General features: G+C 35.8%; 1 protein-coding gene across 1 annotated transcript in view; it reads left to right on the top strand.

The window, feature by feature from the left end:
* The first annotated feature begins 2,308 nt into the window (after positions 1 to 2,308).
* Positions 2,309 to 6,358, top strand: part of Dpp10 (dipeptidyl peptidase like 10) — a 114,201-nt gene continuing 110,151 nt past the window's right edge. The window contains exon 1 of the mRNA XM_048329512.1: positions 2,309 to 2,411. The gene's annotated coding sequence lies outside the window, so the exon portion shown is untranslated. The remainder of the gene's footprint in view (positions 2,412 to 6,358) is intronic.

Raw genomic sequence — 6,358 nt, 5'->3', positions numbered from 1 at the left:
GTACCATCAGAGAACTTTGAAATGGAAGTAAAGGCAGTGAATACCATTTGCCAATGGTATTCTTCTTCCTTTCTACATCTCCATCCTTCTTTCTCTGCTACCACCACTGCTGTCACTGATCTGCAATCACTCCTTAAGCATATTTAACTTCATCCTAAAGAACTGGCCAGCAGTATGGGATGATTTACAGATATTTTGAAGTCACAAGGGTTTTGTTTCATTAGAGTTGTTGTTGGGGTCCATCTTTCTCGCCTTGATGGAAGGGGCTTGATGCACCTCCCCCAGCTGGGGAATGCGGCCCTTCCACCCTCTCTACATTGGAATCCGGAGAAACCGGTTGGGCAAATAGACCCCCGACTTAGCTGGCAGCCAGCCCGGCGCCTACCAGCCCCGCCCTGGTTCGGCGCGCTCAGAGTGACGCAGCCCCTTGGGGCTCAGGTGACAGCTCTTGGCCTATCAGAATCCTGGCCAACCCCCTTCCTTCGGAATCATCTCCCCTTGACCTTCTCTCAATAAAGTTAGTTCGCTCTCAGAAGCCTACTCCGTGGTCTATGTACGCTAGCTCCCAGGGAAGGATAGCGGTCACATTACCACGTAGGTCGCGCGCACGCCAGGCCGGAGTGACCCCTACGTCTCACTCTAACTTACCTGCAGATCAAGGGTTAGGGGAGAGGACAATACGGAGGGTAATAAGAGAGAAAGAAATAAGCACCCGAGCCGGGTCAGAGAAAAAACCCCAACAAGTTGTAGTTACAAAAGGCTTAAGAATTTGAATTATGTTATTGTAAAGTCATTCCTTGCTTTAGTAAGAGACTGGTGTTCCGTATTCCATATGGCTTTCTCATTCTTTCTTCACAGTGGATATGTCAGGTATGTATGTCTTATTCCTAATTTGTATTTTTTAAAAGACAGAAAAATGTACCTATTACATAATTTATGTAACTGTATTCCCTCTGTATATCATCTTTGCACTATTTTTAAAAGAACAAAACACCAGCAACAACAACAAAACAAAATCACCTTAGACTCATGAAGAAGTTCAAGAGAATTATCAAGAAGAATGATTATTAAGTGTAAGCTTATTCTGAAGCCCATGCTTTCAAGAACTTTTCTATACTGTGCTTTTTCCTAACCCCAAAGTTCTTATCTGTAGATTAGAATTATTACCTGTAATATGCATGTACGTAAAAATTACTGAAATATACCCCCCCACCAAATCCTAAGACATGGAATATAAAGCAAATTTTTAGATATTAAAATTGATTATTACTGCACATCAGTATTTAGAAATCTAGGACCTCACAATTATTTAGACAAGGTTATGGAGTTTTGGTGTTTGTTACATTTGCTCTCCTATCTGTGATGCTGCAGCATTCTCGGCACCTAGATCCCAAAGCATCTTTCAGTTGCTTCTTAGAATATTTGATCTAAAGAACAGCTTCTTTGGCCCCTGTATTTGACTTTGCAAATATGTGGAAAAATATGGTCTATGAAAGTTGGCTATACTATATGCAAAGGAATGTCAAAGATGTGGTATTATAGGTATTGAAAAATTAGTGTTGTCCTAAAAGCTGAATAGGAAAGAAACATCTGTTTGTGTGTGCATCATGGTTCCTGTTGTTGGGACCATGGTTGTTATTATTTTGGAAGATTCTATGATGTGTTCAAATGAAAAGTTCTCACCTTTCTGGTCCAAGGTTATTGTTATTGCTGTACAATTTAAAAAGGGTTGTCTGGGAACACTGCCATGTCATGAATGTGTTACAAATATCAGTTCAGAGGAATTTTTTAATCACCTTTTATTATTCATGTATCTGTGAATGACGCTAAATAAAAAGAGAGAGCATTTCTAAAGATTATTTTCTTGATCACTAAATGCATTTTTGTAAAAGACCAAAAACTGAAGCTTCTCAAATAGCCTGTTTACTGTTACTAAAATGATACCTAGTTTTAGTTATGTCTCTCAAGACCATCTACAATTAAACCAATGTTATGGAACATGAGAAAAATATTTAGATTTAATATTGATGAGGAAAGTACGGACCTCAAAGTATCGATTCCAAGTTCCATACAATTTCTAAATGACAGTGTGAAATTGATAAGATAGGAAAAGGAACATCTATTAATAAATGAATACAATTTAAATATTTGCACGACATAAAAACAGGTTGGAAGGGTGCATAAGATAAAACATATAGCTTTTTGGTTATCACTCTCTTATATGAAAAATTTTAAATGCTCACGCCTAACATCTTGGGTTTTGTTTTGTTTCATATGTTTTCTGATGCAGATTTATATTTTTGAAAATAATATCTACTATCAACCTGATATAAAAAGCAGTTCATTAAGACTTACATCATCTGGGAAAGAAGGAATTGTTTTTAATGGGATTGCTGACTGGTTATATGAAGGTGAGTTGAGCAGTTTTAGTAGTTTCTAAAGAATACAAAGCACACCTTTCCATAAAAAATATGTAAGAAAATATGTTCATTCGATAGTAAAACTTAGAGTTAATTTTTTTCTGCTCATTTCCTCTTAAAATTATCTCATACTTTTTTTCCATTGAATGTGCTCATATTTTTCCTGGCTTTGATTTATATCTACTTATCTTAATTCACATTAATTATGTGTATGAGTGAATGAGTGACTGACTGACTGTATGTGTGTAAACATTGTTCAGACTAGATTAATGTTGTTCATACCTCACATCACTTTGGAATTAGAAACTGGGCATATCGAAAGTCTCATGAAAGCCACTTGATTTAACTTTTCTCTTTAGGGACATTGTTGCCTTAAAAGCCTTTGCACAGGAAGAAAAATAATGCTTACCTGAAGAGTTATTTTCAATAAATATTGATTAAAATTTTAATAATGTCTGAGAATATAAATATCAAATGGCTGATAAAAATCTCCATGCAGTTTTGATTGTATACTAATTATCTATCAATTGAGTAATGGGTAAGGATTGCCTGGATAAGACTCAAAGCCAGATTTTTCTATGCAATGTTTAGACTCTTCAGCTGATTTTGGAATACTATGTATAATATAAAGTTAGCATCGTTATTTATGGTAAGCATATTATAAATTTTAGAGTTAAGACTATACAATTGTTTTTATTTCTCAATCAATACTTTCTGTTTTTTAATTAAAATTTTATCTTTGTTATCAAAGTGTGGTACAGAAGGGTTACAGACTCATATGTAAGGCAGTGAGTACATTTCTTGTTTAACTTGTTACCTCCTCCCTCTTTTTCCCCCACCTCCCCTGTTCCCCTGACCCTCTCCCCATGAGTTCTGCAGTTGATTTACACCAAATGGTTTTGTAGGTACTGCTTTTGTCATGGTTTGTCTTTTTGTCCTTTGTCTCTAAATTTTGGTTTTCCCTTTCCCTTCCCCAGTTCTAATATCCATATAAACAATATCCAGGGTATTCGGATGTACCCAGGGTACAACCATAGGAAGGGAATACAAGAGAAACAAAACTAAACAAAACAATCGAACAGACAAGGAAAAAAATAATTGAAAAATACAAAAGGTGCGGTTTCTCATGGGATGATGATAATTGTTACAACAGTGCTATAACTCTTGTCTCCATAATGTGGAGTTCATTTCACTAGGCATCATCTTATGTGATCATATGGGTGCAGCTATTGGCGTATTTTGATCTTCTAACATGACTGGCCTTACCTGTACTAGCTATTCCCTATGAGGGACACCATAGGGTTTATGCTTCTTTGGGTCTGGGTCCCTTCACTTAATATGATTTTTTCCAAGTCTACCCATTTCCTTATGAATGAGGCAGTGTCATTCCTTCTCATGGAGACATAGAATTCCATTGTATATATGTACCACATTTTCCTCATCCAATCATCTATTGAGGGGCATCTAGGTTGGTTCCATGTTTTAGCAATGACAAATTGTGCTGCAGTGAGCATAGTTGTGCTGGTGGCTTTAGTGTGGGCTAAGCACTACTTTCAAAATAATCTTTTTCTCTGATAATATTTTAAGTTCTTTAAAAAAAATTAATACTTCAAAGCACTCACCCATCCTATCAACCTTTCACTCAATAGTCATTAGTAGTGGCCAATTCAATTCCAGTTATTAGTCTAGGCACTAAAACAGAGTGCATATATATGTGTGTACATACGTATGTATGTATGTATATAAATTTTGAAGATCTTAAATTCAGCTGAAATATTTAGTCAGAGTTCTTTATTAATGAATTATATTCTTTGAAATTATATCCAAACATGTAAATGTAATCCTTTAGAATTATATATGTGGGGGCATGTTTATATACATATATTATGATGGCTTTCCACATATGCACAACTGCACAATATATATATATATATATATATGAAATAATAAAAGATTTTTGGTGGTCATACTTTATCTTGAGAAACAGTTAGAATATCAATAATAATTATGACATGCAAGTATCAAAAGTAAAATTAAAATGCTTAAAAACATAAGATGGATTTAGCCAGTAGCCCTTGGCTCTCACCTGATATCTTAACTACTCAAGAGGTTGAGATCTGGGAGATCACATTTTAAGGCTTACCCAGATTAAAGTGTTTAGTTGGCTACATCTCCAGATGAACAGCAAAAATAAGTAATTCAGACAAAAATCAAATGATCGAATACTAGCTTAACAATCACTTTAGTACTTGCCACCTACACATTAAAAAAAAAAAAAAGAGTTGATCACAGGAAATTCGGATTCAGGCATTTCTATTTCAAAAATAAAGTAAGTTATTAAAGACGCTTGGGATGGCCACAGATTTAAGGAAACATGTGAAGAACAAACTTGGGTAATTCTGAGATGATAGAGAGATATTGAGTGATACTCTTGCCTGGAGGAACTGGAGAAAATAGTCCTTTATCTCCAAAATATTCTTTCTCCTATGTGAGAATCTGAAGAACGAAAAAGCCCTGTCAAGGAATATGCTAAGTAATTAATCACAGTAAACAGATAATTCAATGTAAGAAGAAGAGTGAGACAGGCCACTCTGGGATTTGTGAGCATTCCCTGAATGGAGAAAAAATCTGAATTGAGCTTCAAAATTAAGAACTTTCACATGTGAAAATAAATTAAAAGAGAAAAATCCAAGAATAGGTTATAGAATTCAGAAAATAAAACAAATACAAATAAACAAATAAAAACACTAGTGATTTAAATAGAGCATGTGGAGTTTGACCTACTTGACAAATGAGGTATCAGATTTCAGATCAGAATAGAGGAAGAAACAAGGGCTACTGACCTGTAACAATAATCTGAGATTTTTTTCCTGAGGTTTTATTTTACTTACTACTAGTAAATGGGGGAATGTAGCAGAGATTTTCAAGTAAAAAGTGACAAGATTAGTTCTTCTATTTTAACAGATCAACATGGTTATGATGTAAACTGAGATCTCATAGTAGGAAGGACCAGTGAGCAGTATCAAGCTTTTTCTGTTATCCAAAGATAATGAGCAGTAGGACAGGGTTAGAGCAGTTAGTGGGAAGGATGGCTCTAAAATTGATGATGCAGTGAAAGAGACAGGTTTTAGTTGATGAGCAAATAGAGTCCATAAGTAAGAGTCAAGAATCACTCTTCAGCTTCCGGTTTGGATCACCAATAAAAGTGGTGACAGAGTGGTTTAGCACTAACAAGAAACAAGGCGGTAGGAGACAGAAATTTGTGCAAATGTAGGGCGTGTCATTGTGCTGGCATGCTATCTTGGACATCAATTTGACATTCTTAGTGTGAATGAACTTCCAGTCAACTAAGAATATACCTAACCTAGACTTAGCCTGTTTTGTTGACTTCATCATCAAGATGACTTAGGCCTTCTCTTAATAAGACAATAACATTTTCTATTTGGGTTGAAAATGAACAGTGTGGTGGGGTTGAGGGATGAACAGGACACCTAAGTAATACACCTGAAACAACAAATCTGACAGATTCTAATAGGGACAGGAAAAATTAAGAATTTGGCCATCTAAGTTAAACCTGGTATTGAGGCTCTTTTGTTCCAGATACTAAGAAATTCCATGTGTAATTCTTGTTGTTTTGTCAGTACTTGTCTTTGAACTGAGGACCTTGTGCTTGTTAGGGTGATGCTTTATCACTTGAGCCATTCTTCTAGCCCTTCATTTTTTGCTTGTATGGTGGAGGCTGAGTCTAGAGAAATTTTCTGCTTGGACTGGTGTCAAATTGCAATCCTCTAGCGCTCAGCTTCCTGAGTAGCTTGGATTACAGACAAGAGTCACCACACTTGGCTGTGGAGATGGTTTTGCAAAAGTATGAACTGAGACTACCAAGGCTCAAGTGAGTAGCTGAGATAGCACTGAATGTGTATCTTGTATGCACAAAA

Source organism: Perognathus longimembris, chromosome 20 (assembly GCF_023159225.1).
Source record: "Perognathus longimembris pacificus isolate PPM17 chromosome 20, ASM2315922v1, whole genome shotgun sequence".
NCBI lineage: Eukaryota > Metazoa > Chordata > Mammalia > Rodentia > Heteromyidae > Perognathus > Perognathus longimembris.
This window is presented reverse-complemented; position numbering and strand designations above follow the sequence as displayed.